The sequence below is a fragment of the Gnatocerus cornutus genome, unplaced genomic scaffold (assembly GCF_029298725.1).
Source record: "Gnatocerus cornutus isolate USDA-ARS CGAHR unplaced genomic scaffold, icGnaCorn1.1 ctg00000383.1, whole genome shotgun sequence".
NCBI lineage: Eukaryota > Metazoa > Arthropoda > Insecta > Coleoptera > Tenebrionidae > Gnatocerus > Gnatocerus cornutus.
Window position 1 is genome coordinate 2,909 of NW_028275698.1, and position 22,657 is coordinate 25,565.

The 22,657-nt window shown below is 44.4% G+C and overlaps 1 non-coding gene across 1 annotated transcript; it reads right to left on the reverse strand.

Annotated features, from left to right (window-relative positions):
* Window positions 1-15,515: 15,515 nt before the first annotated feature.
* On the reverse strand, window positions 15,516-15,635 carry LOC148165312 (5S ribosomal RNA). Its single transcript, XR_015771584.1, has one exon. It is a non-coding gene; the product is annotated as a 5S ribosomal RNA (ribosomal RNA).
* Window positions 15,636-22,657: the final 7,022 nt, after the last annotated feature.

A 22,657-nucleotide genomic window follows, 5' to 3' on the forward strand; every position in this document is an offset into this window, starting at 1 on the left:
GAGGTCTTGGGACTTCCGGTCCGGTTTCTGTTTCCAGGGAGCTCCTGGGCTCCTGGTGCGGTATGGTCTAGTGGTGAGGTTTCAGGGGGCTCCGGGGACTCCTGATCCTCGGATTGATGTTCCAGGGGGCTCCTGGACTCCTGTTCCGATATGGTCAGTGGCTGGTCGATTGCCGTTTACGGTTCTTCTTCCGCTGCCTTTTGCCTGTAACAAAATTCAGCGGATTATCCGGTCTAGATTGGGGACACCCGAGTGCGGGAACTTGTGAGTTCCTGCTGGGTGTTTGAGGGATTGTTTGAGAAGAGGTACGTGCCGCACCTGCTTCTCGTAGAATTTATCGGAAAGGGAATGGATGTAATGGTGTAGGAGTGGAAGATTCGCGTCCTGATGAAGTTGACGGAGCGGAGTGTATCTGTCTGCGTTAAGAGCAAGTCTTAAGCATTTATTTTGAAATCTTTGCAAAGGAATTAGTGGAGTGTGTGGTTTGTGCCGGTAGATGGGCGCTGCGTATGTTATGATGGGGCGTAAGATGCATTTGTACAGAAGCAACTTATTTTTCGTGTTTAGATAGTTGTTTTTGACCAACAATGGGTACAATTGCTTGAGGACGGCTTCACCTTTTTGTCTCGTTTTCTTTATGTGTTCATTTAGGTTTAGCCTTTTGTCTAGGGTGACTCCTAGATATTTCACAGAGTTCTTAATTTCAATTTCACTGTCCCCTACCTTTAGTTTTTTATTGATCTTTAGCCCGGTGAATCTTTTTGCAAAAATGACCGTTTCCGTTTTGTCCGCGTTGAGTTTAATCTTCCATTTCGCGTAGAATTTCTCGAGTTGATTAATGTGGATCTGAACTTGTTTGAGTGCGACCTGACCCGAATGAGACTTAGCGTAGATGGCGGTGTCATCCGCGTACAAAGCTAAATTGGTTTGTGCGAATTTAGTGATGTCATGTATGTAAATATTAAATAGTATTGGCCCAAGCACTGAGCCTTGTGGGACTCCCGCATTTATTGATTTCATTTCCGACTTTTCGCCTTCTACCTTTACTCTGAACTTTCTCTCTGTTAAGTACGAGTTTATTAATTTAGTAATGTGCGTCGGGAACTTCAATTGAATCATTTTGTAAATTAGTCCTTTTGTCCAGACTTTATCAAATGCTTTTTCAATATCAAGACATGTCATTGCTGTTATGCTTTTCGTGTTGTAATTATTGGTTATGTCATTTATTAGTCTGAGGACTTGCTGTGTGGTATTATGTCGTTCCCGAAAACCAAATTGCTCTGGCGGTAAAATTTTGTTTTCTTTAATGTGCTTATTAATTCGTTTTTGGATTACCTTTTCCGCAACTTTTGAAATTGTTGGTAGAAGGCTAATTGGTCTGTATGCGTTTGGTGCATTGGGGTTTTTCCCGCGGTTTCAAAATGGGGATGACATCTGCTACTTTAAGTTTTTCCGGGAAGATACAAAGATTAAGCATGGCATTTATTATATTCGTTAGTTGTTTTACAGCTTTCGCTGTAAGATTTTTCAGTATTCTGTTTTCTATGCCGTCATTTCCCGGGGCTTTGTTATTCGGTAAAGTGCTTATGATTTTTGCGATTTCTGTGGGTTTGACGGCCGTAGGCGCGTCTATCTGGGAATTGTCACTATTGAAAGAGTTTACTGTTTCAATTATTTCTGTTTGTTCGGGTGTGTTGTGATTATCACTTGTGTGGATCGTTTCATAATATGTTGCCAGTGTGTTTGCTTTTTCCACATTATTAAATGCTGTGTTGTTATTGGATTTAAGGATAGAGATGGGGGTAAATCGTCTTTTGAGAGCTTTTGTCATTTTCCATAGAGAATTATCGTGCGGATTTAATTTGCCAAGTTTTGTTTCCCATTTGTTTTGTCTGAATTCTTTTATTTCTTGTTTAATTTCTCTGGTTAATTCAGATGCTTGGTTTTTGAAAAATGGGTCTCGTGTTCTTTGGTACAGTTTTCTGATTCGGTTCTTGAGTTTTATTTTCTCTATGGTTGCTTTCGGAATTTCGTCTCGAAAAGGATTTATTGTTTTCGTCGTCGTGACTTGGTCTTTGGCCTTCTGGATGGCCTTAATGAACAGTTCAATCTGTTCATCAAGATCATCTTTCGTGCCAATGATTTCCGTCAGTTCAACATGTCTGTCAAGGGTTTTGCGGAAGAGGGGCCAGTTGGTTTGTTTATAGGAATTGATTTGGATTGTTTTGTCTTTGATTGTCATGTCAGGAATCTCAAGAATCACAGGATTGTGATCCGAGTTGAGTGCGGTCACTGATCTGGGTTCTGAGATTACCATGTTTTTCGTGATTGTCAAGTCAATGTAGGTAGGTGTCATGCCGTTAATTGGGAAATGAGTTGGATCAGCAGTTCTGTTAATTATCAAGCTTGTGTTTTCTACGTAATTGTAGAGCCTGAACCCGTTACTATTGTTTGCGTGACAACCCCAGCTTGTGTGTCTCGCATTGAAGTCCCCGAGAATTAATTGCTTTCTTCCCAGATTATTAATTATGTCTAAATCCGCGTCCCTAATTGAGTTGATTGGTCGGTTGTAAACTGATGTTATGAAAATGTTGTTCTCGATCTTAATCGTTAGGGTTTCGAGGAATCTTACATTTGGGGTGGGAATGTGTTCAAAGGGGACGTCATTACGGATTAGGAGAGCAACCCCACCTCCCCTAATGACATCCGTTCTGTCCTTTCTGAGAACCGTGTAATTGGTGAATTTAAGCCGATCTTTACTTTTGAGACGCGTTTCGCTAATTGCCATAATGTGAATTCCACCATTTTTAATAAAGTTCAATAATTCCGCAGCTTTTTCATGCAGACCGTTTGCGTTCCAGTGAACTATCGTCAATTTACAGCTCATAGCCAGCGTCTCCCATTTTGGATAGAACGTCTATGCAGACGAACAGCTTTTCTTGTTGAGACTGGCATTTTTCAAGTGCATTGTTCAGTTCTTTAAGTATTATGAGCAGATTTTTCATATTTACATTTTTGTTCAGCCTGGAAATTTCGGCGTTTATTTTACAAAATTCTGTCATGCTGCTTGTTTCTGGAATTTTCGTTTTGGTTGGTGTTTGCCTTGTTGAAATTGGCGAATTTGCTGCGCTCGTTGAAGGCGTCGGCAGAGGTGGAAATGATTTATCGGTAAAAACAATGGACTCACCTGTTGGTTTCTTTGGCTGGGTCCACGGATTGACCTTTGGGATCGGCGCGGGGGCTAATTTAGCCCTCTTGTTGGCGACCTTCTGACGTCTTTCTTCTTGGAGTTCCTCGATGCGGGTTACCTTGGCGATGTAGACCTCGCACGTGGTTTGCGAGGCAGCGTGTCCTTGTTTCCCGCAGTTGGCACATTTGGGAATGTACGTCGGGTCGGGCTTATGGGGGCAGTCGCGGGTCCAGTGGTACTGAGAGCATCTTACGCACGTCGGTTCGAGGTTGCAGTTCCTCGTGCCGTGGCCCCATGCCTGGCACCGGTGACACTGTGTCATCTTCTTCTTATTGAGGTATTTCTCGAAACGCACCCTGACGTTGAGAATCGCCCGACACTTTTTGTTCAGTGACTCGACAGTCTCGCTGTCGGCCACTGTTACGATGTAATGGGGCCTCTTGGTGTTGGGCCCCATTTTTCTCACATTGGTAGCTTCAATCTTGCAGCTCTTGAGCTCTGCAAGAACGGATTCGGGCTCAGGGTTGTTGTCCAGCCCCTTGATTACAAACGTTGACGTTTTGAGTCCTTTTGGGGTGAACGTGTGGAATTCCACTTTTCCTGCCGTGAGTTTGTTTTTCATCGTCGTGTGGATGTCTGTCGTGTTGGGGTACACAAGGGTTTTCTCCCTTGTGTACCGCACTTGGTAACCGTTGTCGCAATCGGCGAACAATTCTCTGAGACGGTTGTGCGTTATGTTCCGGCCGTGGATGATGATCGGCGGCGGTCTCCTTTCGTTCGCGGTCGCGGTGGTTTTTGTCCTGGAGGATGTTTCCTCCGTCTCCATGTTGTCTTCTTCATCCTCTTCATCAGAAGAGATTGGTTGAAATCGGTTAGCGTCGATTGGTACTGGCACGTACCTCACCTTTTGTTTCACTTTTTTCACCGTTTTCTTCGGCTTCAGCCAGTTGAGGCTCGAACTGGCCATGTTTTCGGTGGTCAGTGCAGGCTTAACCAGCCTGCGCTGTATCGAACTTGGTTTAATTCCTCTTGTTGTTAAAACAACAATTGGGACACGATTCACTTTGTTCAAGGCACGTGGCACTTTGCACTGTGGTCACAACTTAAACACTGAGAGGGGGAGCTCTCTATCGCACGTCCGTTCGCTACGAGCGCTCGGACAAGACTGGGACGAGAACCGGTAGTTTTCAACGTGGTATGGTCGTTGCCTGGTAAAATTTTCCAAGATGGTACGTTGACGATTTTTTGTGATTGTTCGATCGTTTGGATGTGACATTTTTCGATGGTACACATGTCAGAAAATGTACAAGATTTAAAAGAAGAAAAAAAAAAAATTTTTTTTTGCGAGTCGTTTTTTAGTTTTTTTTTTGCGACAAAATGACGAAAAAAAAAAACTCGTATGAGGCGTTAAATTAAATTGTTCGTTTGACGATCTCAACGAGTCACTTGCGATTAACGTAATTTAAAATTTGAGAACTTACTTACTCACTTGCTTGCTTAGATGGAAATAGCACCCACTTGAAGTAAACGCCGACACGGACCGGAGATGAATAAACTCCGAACGGACGGGGTTAATTCATGAACTGACCGTAGTACGGTCGAAGGTTCGCCGCCGCCGCTACCTGCTTTCTTTCTTAGAACTGATAACAGAGTTGGTTTCTTTGTCTGTTCATTCATCGAAATTCCCACCACTCTGGCCGGGCCGGGCGGGGTGGGTGTGTGTTGTTTCATGATTTGTTCTCTTCTCGATTTATTCTTTTTCCGACGTCGTTCGATTCATAGAGATGTTTTCGTCGAAAGTGTGGTCGCGTTTACATTGCATTAAAATTTAATTTGTTCCAGTGCGACGATGAAACAAGAAAAAAGTTTCAAGTAAGTACGCACGCACGCACACCTACATATTTCATTTTTTAAATCTTTCGACGTTCGTAGTTTCTGCTCGAAATGTCGACTAATAGTAGGGAATGTTTTGTTGATTTGTTTGTTTTTCGTTTTTGAGAAGAACAAATGAAAATTTCGTTGGATTTCTGTCGACCGACGACCGACTGAAAATCCGCCGACATCGACGTAGTTTTATTTAGAGTGTCTGAAAAATGCAAACAATGCAAGATTTCCGTATTTTTGTTGGTTTGTGGTGTTTGGGGAGTTTTTTTTATGATTATAAAATGGTTTCGTCGAGAAAAATTGCTTCTTTCGCAATGAATTGGCAAGAAAAATTAAAAAACTCGTCCGTTCCCGTCGCTGGATGTTCGACGGTGGTCCGTCTGATTTTCCCTTTATTTTCGTAAAATTGACGAGAATTTCGCCGTCAAAACTGTTTTCGGTGATGTTTCGATGATGGGATTTCGTCGTGTGAGGTAATTTTTGAGGAAAAAATGTCGATTTTGCGAAAAAAGTCGTTCGAAAAGTCCGTTCGTCGTACAAATTCGTTTCTCATGGTCGAGTCCGAAATTGACATCGTTTTTTTTTCCGACCTGTTCGTCAAGATCGTTTTCAAAAATCAACTCCTACGAAAGGCGAAGGTTTTATCTTCGTTCTTGAAAAAATTCGACCTTCTCGGACGTCATCTTCGACCGTTTGTGAATTTTTTTCCTACACTCTGCAGGTTCGTCGGTCGTCGCTCCGATCCGTGCTGCGTCTCTTTGCGAGGCGATTTTCGAAAAGATCGCACGTACTTTTCGACCGATTCGTTCGTGAAACTTGTAGAGGATGCTTCCAAGTTTGTCTGGTCGAAAGCGGAACTTTCCTGTTATTCGTGGAAAACGCGTAACGTCGGCGTCGAACTTGGATGTCATCTCCTTGTTTCGGAGGGTCTTTGTTCGAGTCGACGTTCGATCGGTCCTTGTTCGCTTTTGGAGGTCGGCTGGTCGTCCGGGAAAACTTGAGGTTATTCAGGAGGCCATCGCCGACCGAATCGCTCATGTTCCCGCACCCGGAGGCGGTGATCTTCGCGTAAAGAGAACGATGCCATCACGCGAAAGCTGTATTCGAGGCCCACTGAATTTTCTAACTCGACGAGAAGGCTCTCGTTTAGTCCGCGGTCCGCGCGTTTTCGAACGCGCCAACACTTTGACTTTGGCGCCCAATTCGTTCTGTAAAGTTCATTCGTTCTTTCACCGAAGAATAAGCCTACCTATAATAAAAAGAAAAAAACGCGCGCGCGATAGACGAAAATATGGCCGACGTAGAAAATCAAGCAGCTTCGACGGTCGCCGGTGCCACTTCCGGCTCCTCACCGGTGAAGAAGGAGAAGAAGCCCAAAAATCCGAGAAGCAAACCTTCTCATCCGCCCACTTCGGAGATGGTCACCAACGCCATCAAAGGCTTGAAGGAACGCGGCGGTTCTTCGTTGCAGGCGATCAAGAAATATGTCGCGGCCAACTACAAAGTCGACGCGGAAAAATTTGCGCCTTTCATCAAGAAGTACCTTAAGGGCGCCGTCGCATCCGGTTCGTTGGTCCAAACCAAAGGAAAAGGAGCTTCCGGTTCGTTCAAGTTGGCTTCTGCCGTCACCGGTGCAGCTAAGGCTCCGTCCGCCACGAAAAAGAGATCTGCCGCTGCGACCGCGTCGTCATCGGCGAAATCCAAGAAGACGGGCGTTGCTAAACGTTCCGTCGCGTCAGCGCCGACGTCCGCCGAAAAAGGATCCGCCTCAAAAGCCGGTAAGAAGGCCGCCCCCGCCGCTTCGGCCAAGTCTAAGAAAACTGCCGCCGAAAAGAAGAGCGTCGCCGTATCGAAGGCTAGAAAGGCTGCGTCCGCTCCCGAAAAGAAAGCCAGCGCCGCCTCCAGATCGCCCGTCAAACCCAAGACGCCATCGAAAGCGAAGAAATCCAACAAGGCCGGTCCAACCAAGAAACCGAAAGCGCCGAAACCGAAAACGGCCAAAGCCGTCACCGTCAAAGCGAAAAAAACCGCTTCACCCAAGAGAAAGAAGTGAAAAGTCGACGACGATGATTTAATTTTTTCAACGACGACGACGTCCTGGTGGTTTCGGGAACGTGCTCCGATCGTATATATCGACGTAGGGGCACCATCGATACAAATAAATGGCCCTTTTCAGGGCCACAATTATTTTCAAGAAACGAACGAAAGATTCGCTTGGACAATGCACATTCTGTTGAGGAGATACATACTTTCATTTGATTTTCTTGTCTATTCATTTGACTGTCGAAACAGTGTTATTACAAAGAATGATAAACTTTATTATATAATAATGTTTCAAATAGTCTCAGTTAAAAGAAAATTTAATGTGAAAGAAAAAAGCAAAAGTTTATCGTTTTATGTAAGTACGAATTTTGTGAATAAATCACATAACCTAACTTTTTTTTTTTTTTTTTTTTTTTTCAATCTCAAAAAGTTGCATGCGCGAACGATAAATTTTCAATTCGTTGGAAAATAATTGTGGTTCTGAAAAGAACCGATTTTTTTTTTCTTCTTTTAACACCTTCGAAGATGAAGAATTTGTTAATTCTAGATGGTCGGATCGGATGGATGGATGGATGGATGGAGGAAATTTAAGCCCTCTCGCCACGAATGCGTCTCGCCAATTGGATGTCTTTCGGCATGATGGTGACACGTTTGGCGTGGATGGCGCACAAGTTGGTGTCTTCGAAGAGGCCGACGAGATAAGCCTCGCTGGCTTCTTGAAGTGCCATCACGGCCGAACTTTGGAAACGGAGATCGGTCTTGAAATCTTGGGCGATCTCTCGGACGAGACGTTGGAAAGGCAGCTTGCGGATCAAAAGTTCAGTGCTCTTTTGATAACGACGAATCTCACGAAGGGCGACCGTACCGGGCCTGTAACGGTGAGGTTTCTTGACACCTCCGGTGGCGGGAGCGCTTTTTCTGGCCGCCTTCGTGGCCAACTGTTTTCTAGGTGCCTTGCCACCGGTAGATTTACGAGCCGTCTGTTTAGTTCTCGCCATCTCGGATATCGGATGAATCAAATGAAAAGAATTAACGTAGGTAGTGGCTTGCTTGCTTGCTTCGACCGAACGACCGACCGTACGTACGAACGTTCGAAAGTCAACTGAAAATTTTCGTCGCGCCAACGGCCGTTTTATAAACTCGATGAGTCATACGGCGACGCCATTGGTGGATTCGTTTTTAACGCGAGGTGGAGCTGCCGTAACTTATAAATAGTCCCGCGGAATGAAATTTTGACGTTAGTTCCATAACGAACTTGGTCGAAGCTACGTCGTTTTGTACGAAGAATTTCCTAATTTTATCAAGATGACCGGTCGTGGTAAAGGTGGCAAAGGATTGGGAAAAGGTGGCGCCAAACGTCATCGCAAAGTTCTACGCGATAACATCCAAGGTATAACGAAACCGGCGATCAGAAGATTGGCTCGTCGTGGTGGTGTGAAACGTATTTCCGGTCTCATCTACGAAGAAACCAGAGGTGTGTTGAAGGTCTTCCTCGAGAACGTCATCCGTGACGCCGTAACTTACACCGAACACGCAAAACGTAAGACCGTCACCGCCATGGACGTCGTCTACGCCCTGAAACGTCAAGGTCGTACCCTTTACGGTTTCGGCGGTTAATTTTATCATTTTATGACGTGTATCCGCATCCTCAGAGGAATAACAACAAACCCCCCGCAGGCAAGCAAACAAACAAACAAAAAAAAACGGTTCTTTTCAGAACCACAAAATAAATCAAACGAATTAAATATGTTGCTCAATTGTGTGTTTGTCTTCAAATCGAAATGAAAATCGTACGGAGTGAGTGATCATTTTAATTTGTGATCCAGGCGGCGACTTTGACAATTTTGACAGCAGTTTTAGGTTAGAATGACCATCGTTAAAAGAACGTTTTTGCCACGAAGAGTATATTTGAGGTTATGTCCAATATGGGGTAGAGTTACTCTCCTCAGACGTGACTTGAAACAAAATCTCATAGCAAATAAAACGATTGATTGTAGTATTACGGCTCACCGCTGACGACTGCTGCTGCAAGAAATTATCGAGACGGAGAGCACGTATAGGCGACCGGTGTGTGTGTGTATGTTCTTAACAGATTAATGTGCGAAATGTGAAGAAATTTACGACGAATCGGAATGTTTCTTGAATTAGATAATCAATAAATTATTATAGATAGAGTTGTCGAGTTCGTGCTTTAGTCGGGCATTGAATTTTTCTAAAAATTACGATGAAAAGTCGTAAAAATCATCTTTCTTGGTTGAATGTAATCGAAAATCTTCCGTTCAGTCTACGCTCGTATAATGAATTAATTGATCGGTTTAACTTTAAAATATCTAAAAGACTTTTTAACATGATTCTCATAGGTTGTTGTATTTTGGCGAAAAAATCAATTCGTTCGAGTTGAATTTTTGGCCCTGAGAAGGGCCGATGTGAAGATGGTTTTTATAAAAGTTTTTGTTTTTCGTTCGAGATGACGGCGGCGAAGAATTAAATTTAAGGCTTCTTTTCGGTCTTCTTGGGCAACAACACCGCCTGGATGTTGGGCAAGACACCGCCTTGGGCGATGGTAACGCCGGAAAGGAGCTTGTTTAACTCCTCGTCGTTCCTTATAGCCAATTGAAGATGTCTCGGAATGATACGGGTTTTCTTGTTATCTCTGGCGGCGTTTCCTGCCAATTCGAGAACTTCGGCGGCTAGATATTCCATTACGGCCGCCAAATAAACGGGAGCACCTGCACCCACTCTTTCGGCGTAGTTTCCTTTACGCAGAAGACGATGAATTCTGCCGACGGGAAACTGAAGTCCGGCACGACTGGAACGAGACTTCGCCTTTCCCTTCACTTTACCTCCTTTTCCTCTTCCGGACATGTTGTTATACGATATAAACAGCAAAACACCTACTGCGACTGACACGAAGCGCACTGACAAACGTACGGCTTGAAATAAATGCCGAACGCGTCAAGTCAAAATACATTTTATTTAAGTATAGTAATGGTATTTACATCGAGTACTTAAGATATTACAGTTTATTTGGCCGCTGGTGAGGCTTTTGGCCTTTTCGGCGGACCTGGTATTTTAGTGAACAATACTAAGACTTATTTTATATAAAATTGGTTCTTAAATATGACTACAAAATGTATTTGAAAAATAACTAGGAATTAATAAATGGAAATTTGAAAAGGTAGAGAAGCAGAAGAAGAAAGTGAACTCTTCGTGGGTTTCCTGGGATTTTTCATGGGGTTCCTGGAGCTTTTCATGGGTGTCCTGGGAGTCTGTGGAAGTCCTGGGACTCTTCGTGGGTATCCTTGAGCTTTTCATGGGAATCCTGGAACTCTTCGTGGGTAACCTGATGATCATCTGAGGATTTCGAAACTGAAAGAGAAACCTGGAAGAGAAAGAGAAGGAGGGAAGTGGTCTCGTCCTAGGAAAGGACCTCTTCATCTCATCGAGATGGGTGTGTCTTCGACCAGCTCCTGGAGAGCTGCGGGTAGGTTAGGGAATGATGCTGAGAGAAGTGCTGTGGGAAGGTGTTTCTGCTTGACAGCAGGTTTTTTGGGAATAGCGTTGATCATGCGGTTTTTAGTAGGAAGCTTGTAAGATGTGTGCAAAGTTTGAATGGCAAGAGGGTTATTGTTACTAGCAAGCGTGCGTGTTATGTAGCGAGTGCGGAGTTTAGTGAATCGATCAGTAATGGGAGTAGTTTTAGTGTGTTCATGCAAGTCGTTAGATGAAAATTCGCGGTCAAGTCGGAAGATTAGTCTAAGTGTGTGGCGTTCGAAGGAAGAAACTTTAAAGAGCATGCGGTTAGAGAGCGAGGCGTAAAGCAGAGATCTGTATTCAAAGATAGGGCGTATGAAAAGTTTGTACGTGTGGTGTAGAGTTTCTGAGCTGCAACCCCGAATCCGGCCGCGAATGCGATACAAAAGGTTTGATCGATTGCGTGCTTTCTTCATCGTCCTTTTCAGGTCCTCGTTAAGGGTACAAGTAGAAGAGAAAGTGATGCCTAAGTAAGTGAGAGAATTAGTTTGAGTAAGAGATTGATTGTTTATAGTTAGCCGTGTGTTGAGTTTAAAGTTGAGACGTTGTTTCTGGGCTTTGGGGTAGGTGAAGCAGATGGATTGACATTTGGTAGGGTTGGTTTTCACTCTCCAGGTGTTTGTCCATTTTTCGACTCGATGAAGTTCTTTCTGGAGGATGTCTGAAGCCTTTTCAGCGCTCCGGTGGCTAGACCAGATTGCCGAATCGTCAGCAAACAACCTCGTTTTGGTCCGGAGGGAATCTGAAATTGGAAAATCACTGCAGTATATAATGTACAACAAAGGTGACAGGACGGAGCCTTGTGGGACTCCGGCCTTTAGTGTAAAGGTGTTAGAAAAGGCGTCGTTGAATTTGATCCTGCAGGATCGGTTGGTGAGATAGGAGACGATGAGCTTTGTGAATTTAAGATTGATTCCGAGATTGATGAGTTTTTGCACCAGACCGTCGTGCCAGACCTTGTCAAATGCTCTTTCGATGTCCAAAAAGGCACCTACGGTGCACTCTCCAAGGTTGGCGTGTCTGATGATGTCGGTTTGCAAGTCTACTAAAGGATTTTGAGTGCTACGTTCTGATCTAAAGCCGAATTGTTGTTGCGGAAGCAAGTTATGAGTTTCGAGAATGATTTTAAGTCTGTTAGTTAAAACGCGTTCAAAGATTTTGCCTAGGATATTAAGTAGTGAAATAGGGCGATATGACTTAGGGTCTGAAATAGGTTTTCCCGGTTTTAAAATCATGATCGTATTCGCTAGTTTCCACGCGGTTGGAAAATAAAGATTAGTTAAACAATTGTTAAAAATGGCGGTTAATGCAAGAAAGCCAGAGTCTGGTAAATTTTTCAAAATGATAGGTTTAATCTGATCGGGGCCCGGAGCTTTGGTAGTTTTTAAATTGAAAATGATTGATTTTACTTCGCGAACTGTTACTGGGTCGGTTAAGTGCTCGTCGTTGTGGGGATATGGAAGGGGTTCGATTAGTGGAATATCGCGCATGGTTTGAATGTTGGCAGAGACTTTTTCGAAAAAGGGTTGATTGAAATGGGGGTCGTCGGGGACTTGATGGATTTGTTCGAGAAGATTGGCAAAGCACTCGGCTTTGTCTTGGGAAGAGTGGTAAACGTTGGGGCCTTCGATTAGATTTTGATTAGGTTTAGAAAGTTGACCAGAAATTGCTTTGAATTTTGACCAAAATGCTTTACCGTCACGGTAATCTAAAGATTCGCAGGTTTTGACCCAAGTTTCCTCTTTGAATTGATTGATGTCGCGGCGGATTTTGGCACTGAGTTTATTGATAAGGGTTTTAAGAAAGGGGTCGCGGGTTCTGACAAAGTCGCGGTAGATTTTACGTTTTTCTTTAATTAGTCTTAGAATACGCGCAGGTAGAGGGGTTTTGTCCTTCGGAATGGATTTAATCTTAATGGCTTTAAGTTAGGCTGAAGTGATGGCTGAAGTTAATGACTCTACTTGATGGTCGATTTCTACCTGAGAATTTACTGTGGTAATGAGTGGAAGGGTAGTATTAAGTTCTTCACGGAAAAGTTCCCAATTTGCGTTTTTGTAATTGAAGATTTTGGTAATTTCCGGCGCCGGCTGAGGGCCATTAGTTAAGAAATTAGCAATTAGTGGAAAATGGTCTGAAGTTACGGTGGTGCCTATTGAGGTTTCGCTGTCGAATAAGTGAATTAGGTTTTCAGAAATAAGAATGTGGTCAATAATGGAGCAACCTTGATGAGAAATGAAAGTGGGGTTTTGGTTTTTAAGACGGTAAAAAGGGAATTCGCTAATTAATTGAGAAAGAAGTCTGCCGTTAAGGTTGGTTGCGTGGTCTCCGAAGTCAGTGTGTCTGGCGTTAAAGTCGCCCATTATAATTGAAAATGGAAGATCTGAAGCATAGTTAAAAAGTTCAGAAGAGACGCGGTTGTTAGGCTGATTATAATACGAAAAAATGGTGATAGTGTGATTATTTAACTTGACGTCGGCGGCAACGAGTTCTAAAGAGGATATGTTGTCAGGAAGTTGATGTTTTACTGATTGAAAGTCCGTTGAAACAAGAAGCGCGGAGCCGTGAAAACGGTTAGTTGGCGGTTTATGGTAACAAGAAAAATTTTTGACTTTAATCGCGTTGTCGGAATGAGTTTCGGTGATAGACAAGATTTTGATTGAGTCTGATTCAATAAAGTGTTTGATGGCGTTGAGTTTTCTGTTGATTCCGGAGACGTTAACCGTGGCGATATTCACGCTGTTAGGAAGGGGGCCCCCGCCGGGAAAGACGGGGGAGGTCGCAATGGGAGGCATTGCAACGGGTGTTGGGACGAGACGTGGGGGCGAATCTACTCAAAGGAGAAGTAGATCCGCTGACCCACATGGTTAATGCGGGTTTTGGTGCGGAGGACGGTTTTTGACGCAGACTCGACGAGTTCTGCGACTTTGGATCGTTGATGCGGGAACAGGTCGTAGAGCATTTTGGTGACAAAAGTGATGGTTTGACGCACAGAAATGCATTGGGGTTCGGGGTCTGCGAACTCAGGTGGGGGCAGCAAGATGATGGTTGGGGCGACGGGCGTGTCGCAGGTGACGACCGCGTCTTTGATTTTAGGGCATTTTTGTGACCAGGCGGGGTGGTCTCCTTTGCAGAGGAGACAGGTGATTGTGTCAGAAGGACACTTGTTGGACGGATGGCTTTCGGGGCATTTAGGACAGGCCAACTTGTTGTGGCAGGAGGAGGCGGCGTGCCCAAGCTGGAAGCACTTGGTACACTGAAGAGGAGCGGGTTTTTGGGGGGCTTTGGAAGGCTCGCACTGATAGCGCTTACCGAAAAGGATGATTCCTTCCTTGAGGAGGAAGTCAACTGTGGAGGTGGAGGTTGTTAGGACACGGAGAAGATTACAAAAGTTGCCCGTCTGTCTGGAACGGATGCGCCAGACATTAGAGCATTGGAGATGGAGGTCACGGATGGCGTTTAAGACTTCATCGTTGTCGATGTCGTCCTGGATGTCTTTAATGACGATTGACATTTGCGGAATTTTGGGGGCATTTGGGGGGGCTGGTTGTGCTGAAAGCTTTCGGTGCACTTGCACGATTGAAATGGTCGGGCAGGCGGTGGCAGTGCAGAGATGGGATTGAAAGTTTGCCGGAAGGGCTTTGGTGGTAACTAGGAGCGCTGTGCGGTTCCAGTTAACCACAAGTTTGGAAATGTCCTTGACAAGCAGGGACGTTGTGAGGAGTCCGTAGAAGGTTTTTTGTGTGGAGAAAGCCTGAGGGATGTTTCGGATTGTGTACCTGAAGGGGTACACATTTTGGGAGGATGTCATTATTATGGAGTTATTAGAAGAGAACGAGAATGCTCTCTCCCGAGGAGGAGAGTTGGGTGGGGTTGGGGTCTTGTTTCCGGTAAAATCAGACTTACCGGATGACGCAGTTTGATGGTTTGATGAGCTTGCACCACTGGCACTTGCACCACTGGCACTTGAACTCGAGGTTGCACTTTTCACGGCGCGAGGACGAAGGTTGTGAGTACTCATCGACGGAGCGCGATGATGCGTACTCAGAGAACACTTCAAGAATGCCGAACGCGGCGAAGGCTAGAAATTTATATGGTCGGTACAGCGCCATCTCGTTAGGGCAATGGTCGAACGACGAACTAAGGCGGAGCGCCTGTTTGTCGCTCGCTCGTTATAAATAGAGGGATTTTAGGTGTGCGGCGTTTTAGATCGAGTATACTCGTCGTAACGTGCACGTCGTGTCTGTCTCGTTTTCTGTTTTTAAACGTTTTTTTAACTCGACGACTAGAAGAGAATGCCACCCAAGACCAGCGGTAAGGCGGCCAAGAAGGCCGGAAAAGCTCAAAAGAACATCTCGAAGAGCGACAAGAAAAAGAAGCGCAGGAGGAAGGAGAGTTACGCCATCTACATTTACAAGGTGTTGAAGCAGGTCCATCCCGATACCGGTATCTCCAGCAAGGCTATGTCTATCATGAACAGTTTCGTGAACGACATCTTCGAACGTATAGCTGCTGAAGCCAGTCGCCTCGCTCATTACAACAAACGTTCGACCATAACCAGCAGGGAGATCCAGACGGCGGTGCGTCTTCTTTTGCCCGGTGAATTGGCGAAGCACGCCGTTTCTGAAGGAACCAAGGCCGTCACCAAATACACCAGTTCAAAATAAATCCTCCTCGAGCAGCTTGGAAGTTGGTTGGAAAAAAAAGAAAAAAAATCGGTTCTTTTCAGAACCACAAATTCAACTCGAACGAATTAAAAATTTTCGTCTTCATACTATATAAGTTCCTGAGAGAAAATATAAATAGTGAAAAATATATTTAAAAAAAGTTTGACATCAGAAATGTTAATAAAAAAAGAAAAGAGTAGAGACAACGGCACGCGGTGTTCCCAAGCGGTCACCCATCCAAGTACTGACCGCGCCCGACGTTGCTTGACTTCGGTGATCGGACGAGAACCGGTAGTTTTCAACGTGGTATGGTCGTTGCCTGGTAAAATTTTCCAAGATGGTACGTTGACGATTTTTTGTGATTGTTCGATCGTTTGGATGTGACATTTTTCGATGGTACACATGTCAGAAAATGTACAAGATTTAAAAGAAGAAAAAAAAAAAATTTTTTTTTGCGAGTCGTTTTTTAGTTTTTTTTTTGCGACAAAATGACGAAAAAAAAAAACTCGTATGAGGCGTTAAATTAAATTGTTCGTTTGACGATCTCAACGAGTCACTTGCGATTAACGTAATTTAAAATTTGAGAACTTACTTACTCACTTGCTTGCTTAGATGGAAATAGCACCCACTTGAAGTAAACGCCGACACGGACCGGAGATGAATAAACTCCGAACGGACGGGGTTAATTCATGAACTGACCGTAGTACGGTCGAAGGTTCGCCGCCGCCGCTACCTGCTTTCTTTCTTAGAACTGATAACAGAGTTGGTTTCTTTGTCTGTTCATTCATCGAAATTCCCACCACTCTGGCCGGGCCGGGCGGGGTGGGTGTGTGTTGTTTCATGATTTGTTCTCTTCTCGATTTATTCTTTTTCCGACGTCGTTCGATTCATAGAGATGTTTTCGTCGAAAGTGTGGTCGCGTTTACATTGCATTAAAATTTAATTTGTTCCAGTGCGACGATGAAACAAGAAAAAAGTTTCAAGTAAGTACGCACGCACGCACACCTACATATTTCATTTTTTAAATCTTTCGACGTTCGTAGTTTCTGCTCGAAATGTCGACTAATAGTAGGGAATGTTTTGTTGATTTGTTTGTTTTTCGTTTTTGAGAAGAACAAATGAAAATTTCGTTGGATTTCTGTCGACCGACGACCGACTGAAAATCCGCCGACATCGACGTAGTTTTATTTAGAGTGTCTGAAAAATGCAAACAATGCAAGATTTCCGTATTTTTGTTGGTTTGTGGTGTTTGGGGAGTTTTTTTTATGATTATAAAATGGTTTCGTCGAGAAAAATTGCTTCTTTCGCAATGAATTGGCAAGAAAAATTAAAAAACTCGTCCGTTCCCGTCGCTGGATGTTCGACGGTGGTCCGTCTGATTTTCCCTTTATTTTCGTAAAATTGACGAGAATTTCGCCGTCAAAACTGTTTTCGGTGATGTTTCGATGATGGGATTTCGTCGTGTGAGGTAATTTTTGAGGAAAAAATGTCGATTTTGCGAAAAAAGTCGTTCGAAAAGTCCGTTCGTCGTACAAATTCGTTTCTCATGGTCGAGTCCGAAATTGACATCGTTTTTTTTTCCGACCTGTTCGTCAAGATCGTTTTCAAAAATCAACTCCTACGAAAGGCGAAGGTTTTATCTTCGTTCTTGAAAAAATTCGACCTTCTCGGACGTCATCTTCGACCGTTTGTGAATTTTTTTCCTACACTCTGCAGGTTCGTCGGTCGTCGCTCCGATCCGTGCTGCGTCTCTTTGCGAGGCGATTTTCGAAAAGATCGCACGTACTTTTCGACCGATTCGTTCGTGAAACTTGTAGAGGATGCTTCCAAGTTTGTCTGGTCGAAAGCGGAACTTTCCTGTTATTCGTGGAAAACGCGTAACGTCGGCGTCGAACTTGGATGTCATCTCCTTGTTTCGGAGGGTCTTTGTTCGAGTCGACGTTCGATCGGTCCTTGTTCGCTTTTGGAGGTCGGCTGGTCGTCCGGGAAAACTTGAGGTTATTCAGGAGGCCATCGCCGACCGAATCGCTCATGTTCCCGCACCCGGAGGCGGTGATCTTCGCGTAAAGAGAACGATGCCATCACGCGAAAGCTGTATTCGAGGCCCACTGAATTTTCTAACTCGACGAGAAGGCTCTCGTTTAGTCCGCGGTCCGCGCGTTTTCGAACGCGCCAACACTTTGACTTTGGCGCCCAATTCGTTCTGTAAAGTTCATTCGTTCTTTCACCGAAGAATAAGCCTACCTATAATAAAAAGAAAAAAACGCGCGCGCGATAGACGAAAATATGGCCGACGTAGAAAATCAAGCAGCTTCGACGGTCGCCGGTGCCACTTCCGGCTCCTCACCGGTGAAGAAGGAGAAGAAGCCCAAAAATCCGAGAAGCAAACCTTCTCATCCGCCCACTTCGGAGATGGTCACCAACGCCATCAAAGGCTTGAAGGAACGCGGCGGTTCTTCGTTGCAGGCGATCAAGAAATATGTCGCGGCCAACTACAAAGTCGACGCGGAAAAATTTGCGCCTTTCATCAAGAAGTACCTTAAGGGCGCCGTCGCATCCGGTTCGTTGGTCCAAACCAAAGGAAAAGGAGCTTCCGGTTCGTTCAAGTTGGCTTCTGCCGTCACCGGTGCAGCTAAGGCTCCGTCCGCCACGAAAAAGAGATCTGCCGCTGCGACCGCGTCGTCATCGGCGAAATCCAAGAAGACGGGCGTTGCTAAACGTTCCGTCGCGTCAGCGCCGACGTCCGCCGAAAAAGGATCCGCCTCAAAAGCCGGTAAGAAGGCCGCCCCCGCCGCTTCGGCCAAGTCTAAGAAAACTGCCGCCGAAAAGAAGAGCGTCGCCGTATCGAAGGCTAGAAAGGCTGCGTCCGCTCCCGAAAAGAAAGCCAGCGCCGCCTCCAGATCGCCCGTCAAACCCAAGACGCCATCGAAAGCGAAGAAATCCAACAAGGCCGGTCCAACCAAGAAACCGAAAGCGCCGAAACCGAAAACGGCCAAAGCCGTCACCGTCAAAGCGAAAAAAACCGCTTCACCCAAGAGAAAGAAGTGAAAAGTCGACGACGATGATTTAATTTTTTCAACGACGACGACGTCCTGGTGGTTTCGGGAACGTGCTCCGATCGTATATATCGACGTAGGGGCACCATCGATACAAATAAATGGCCCTTTTCAGGGCCACAATTATTTTCAAGAAACGAACGAAAGATTCGCTTGGACAATGCACATTCTGTTGAGGAGATACATACTTTCATTTGATTTTCTTGTCTATTCATTTGACTGTCGAAACAGTGTTATTACAAAGAATGATAAACTTTATTATATAATAATGTTTCAAATAGTCTCAGTTAAAAGAAAATTTAATGTGAAAGAAAAAAGCAAAAGTTTATCGTTTTATGTAAGTACGAATTTTGTGAATAAATCACATAACCTAACTTTTTTTTTTTTTTTTTTTTTTTTTCAATCTCAAAAAGTTGCATGCGCGAACGATAAATTTTCAATTCGTTGGAAAATAATTGTGGTTCTGAAAAGAACCGATTTTTTTTTTCTTCTTTTAACACCTTCGAAGATGAAGAATTTGTTAATTCTAGATGGTCGGATCGGATGGATGGATGGATGGATGGAGGAAATTTAAGCCCTCTCGCCACGAATGCGTCTCGCCAATTGGATGTCTTTCGGCATGATGGTGACACGTTTGGCGTGGATGGCGCACAAGTTGGTGTCTTCGAAGAGGCCGACGAGATAAGCCTCGCTGGCTTCTTGAAGTGCCATCACGGCCGAACTTTGGAAACGGAGATCGGTCTTGAAATCTTGGGCGATCTCTCGGACGAGACGTTGGAAAGGCAGCTTGCGGATCAAAAGTTCAGTGCTCTTTTGATAACGACGAATCTCACGAAGGGCGACCGTACCGGGCCTGTAACGGTGAGGTTTCTTGACACCTCCGGTGGCGGGAGCGCTTTTTCTGGCCGCCTTCGTGGCCAACTGTTTTCTAGGTGCCTTGCCACCGGTAGATTTACGAGCCGTCTGTTTAGTTCTCGCCATCTCGGATATCGGATGAATCAAATGAAAAGAATTAACGTAGGTAGTGGCTTGCTTGCTTGCTTCGACCGAACGACCGACCGTACGTACGAACGTTCGAAAGTCAACTGAAAATTTTCGTCGCGCCAACGGCCGTTTTATAAACTCGATGAGTCATACGGCGACGCCATTGGTGGATTCGTTTTTAACGCGAGGTGGAGCTGCCGTAACTTATAAATAGTCCCGCGGAATGAAATTTTGACGTTAGTTCCATAACGAACTTGGTCGAAGCTACGTCGTTTTGTACGAAGAATTTCCTAATTTTATCAAGATGACCGGTCGTGGTAAAGGTGGCAAAGGATTGGGAAAATGTGGCGCCAAACGTCATCGCAAAGTTCTACGCGATAACATCCAAGGTATAACGAAACCGGCGATCAGAAGATTGGCTCGTCGTGGTGGTGTGAAACGTATTTCCGGTCTCATCTACGAAGAAACCAGAGGTGTGTTGAAGGTCTTCCTCGAGAACGTCATCCGTGACGCCGTAACTTACACCGAACACGCAAAACGTAAGACCGTCACCGCCATGGACGTCGTCTACGCCCTGAAACGTCAAGGTCGTACCCTTTACGGTTTCGGCGGTTAATTTTATCATTTTATGACGTGTATCCGCATCCTCAGAGGAATAACAACAAACCCCCCGCAGGCAAGCAAACAAACAAACAAAAAAAAAACGGTTCTTTTCAGAACCACAAAATAAATCAAACGAATTAAATATGTTGCTCAATTGTGTGTTTGTCTTCAAATCGAAATGAAAATCGTACGGAGTGAGTGATCATTTTAATTTGTGATCCAGGCGGCGACTTTGACAATTTTGACAGCAGTTTTAGGTTAGAATGACCATCGTTAAAAGAACGTTTTTGCCACGAAGAGTATATTTGAGGTTATGTCCAATATGGGGTAGAGTTACTCTCCTCAGACGTGACTTGAAACAAAATCTCATAGCAAATAAAACGATTGATTGTAGTATTACGGCTCACCGCTGACGACTGCTGCTGCAAGAAATTATCGAGACGGAGAGCACGTATAGGCGACCGGTGTGTGTGTGTATGTTCTTAACAGATTAATGTGCGAAATGTGAAGAAATTTACGACGAATCGGAATGTTTCTTGAATTAGATAATCAATAAATTATTATAGATAGAGTTGTCGAGTTCGTGCTTTAGTCGGGCATTGAATTTTTCTAAAAATTACGATGAAAAGTCGTAAAAATCATCTTTCTTGGTTGAATGTAATCGAAAATCTTCCGTTCAGTCTACGCTCGTATAATGAATTAATTGATCGGTTTAACTTTAAAATATCTAAAAGACTTTTTAACATGATTCTCATAGGTTGTTGTATTTTGGCGAAAAAATCAATTCGTTCGAGTTGAATTTTTTGGCCCTGAGAAGGGCCGATGTGAAGATGGTTTTTATAAAAGTTTTTTGTTTTTCGTTCGAGATGACGGCGGCGAAGAATTAAATTTAAGGCTTCTTTTCGGTCTTCTTGGGCAACAACACCGCCTGGATGTTGGGCAAGACACCGCCTTGGGCGATGGTAACGCCGGAAAGGAGCTTGTTTAACTCCTCGTCGTTCCTTATAGCCAATTGAAGATGTCTCGGAATGATACGGGTTTTCTTGTTATCTCTGGCGGCGTTTCCTGCCAATTCGAGAACTTCGGCGGCTAGATATTCCATTACGGCCGCCAAATAAACGGGAGCACCTGCACCCACTCTTTCGGCGTAGTTTCCTTTACGCAGAAGACGATGAATTCTGCCGACGGGAAACTGAAGTCCGGCACGACTGGAACGAGACTTCGCCTTTCCCTTCACTTTACCTCCTTTTCCTCTTCCGGACATGTTGTTATACGATATAAACAGCAAAACACCTACTGCGACTGACACGAAGCGCACTGACAAACGTACGGCTTGAAATAAATGCCGAACGCGTCAAGTCAAAATACATTTTATTTAAGTATAGTAATGGTATTTACATCGAGTACTTAAGATATTACAGTTTATTTGCCGCTGGTGAGGCTTTTGGCCTTTTCGGCGGACCTGGTATTTTAGTGAACAATACTAAGACTTATTTTATATAAAATTGGTTCTTAAATATGACTACAAAATGTATTTGAAAAATAACTAGGAATTAATAAATGGAAATTTGAAAAGGTAGAGAAGCAGAAGAAGAAAGTGAACTCTTCGTGGGTTTCCTGGGATTTTTCATGGGGTTCCTGGAGCTTTTCATGGGTGTCCTGGGAGTCTGTGGAAGTCCTGGGACTCTTCGTGGGTATCCTTGAGCTTTTCATGGGAATCCTGGAACTCTTCGTGGGTAACCTGATGATCATCTGAGGATTTCGAAACTGAAAGAGAAACCTGGAAGAGAAAGAGAAGGAGGGAAGTGGTCTCGTCCTAGGAAAGGACCTCTTCATCTCATCGAGATGGGTGTGTCTTCGACCAGCTCCTGGAGAGCTGCGGGTAGGTTAGGGAATGATGCTGAGAGAAGTGCTGTGGGAAGGTGTTTCTGCTTGACAGCAGGTTTTTTGGGAATAGCGTTGATCATGCGGTTTTTAGTAGGAAGCTTGTAAGATGTGTGCAAAGTTTGAATGGCAAGAGGGTTATTGTTACTAGCAAGCGTGCGTGTTATGTAGCGAGTGCGGAGTTTAGTGAATCGATCAGTAATGGGAGTAGTTTTAGTGTGTTCATGCAAGTCGTTAGATGAAAATTCGCGGTCAAGTCGGAAGATTAGTCTAAGTGTGTGGCGTTCGAAGGAAGAAACTTTAAAGAGCATGCGGTTAGAGAGCGAGGCGTAAAGCAGAGATCTGTATTCAAAGATAGGGCGTATGAAAAGTTTGTACGTGTGGTGTAGAGTTTCTGAGCTGCAACCCCGAATCCGGCCGCGAATGCGATACAAAAGGTTTGATCGATTGCGTGCTTTCTTCATCGTCCTTTTCAGGTCCTCGTTAAGGGTACAAGTAGAAGAGAAAGTGATGCCTAAGTAAGTGAGAGAATTAGTTTGAGTAAGAGATTGATTGTTTATAGTTAGCCGTGTGTTGAGTTTAAAGTTGAGACGTTGTTTCTGGGCTTTGGGGTAGGTGAAGCAGATGGATTGACATTTGGTAGGGTTGGTTTTCACTCTCCAGGTGTTTGTCCATTTTTCGACTCGATGAAGTTCTTTCTGGAGGATGTCTGAAGCCTTTTCAGCGCTCCGGTGGCTAGACCAGATTGCCGAATCGTCAGCAAACAACCTCGTTTTGGTCCGGAGGGAATCTGAAATTGGAAAATCACTGCAGTA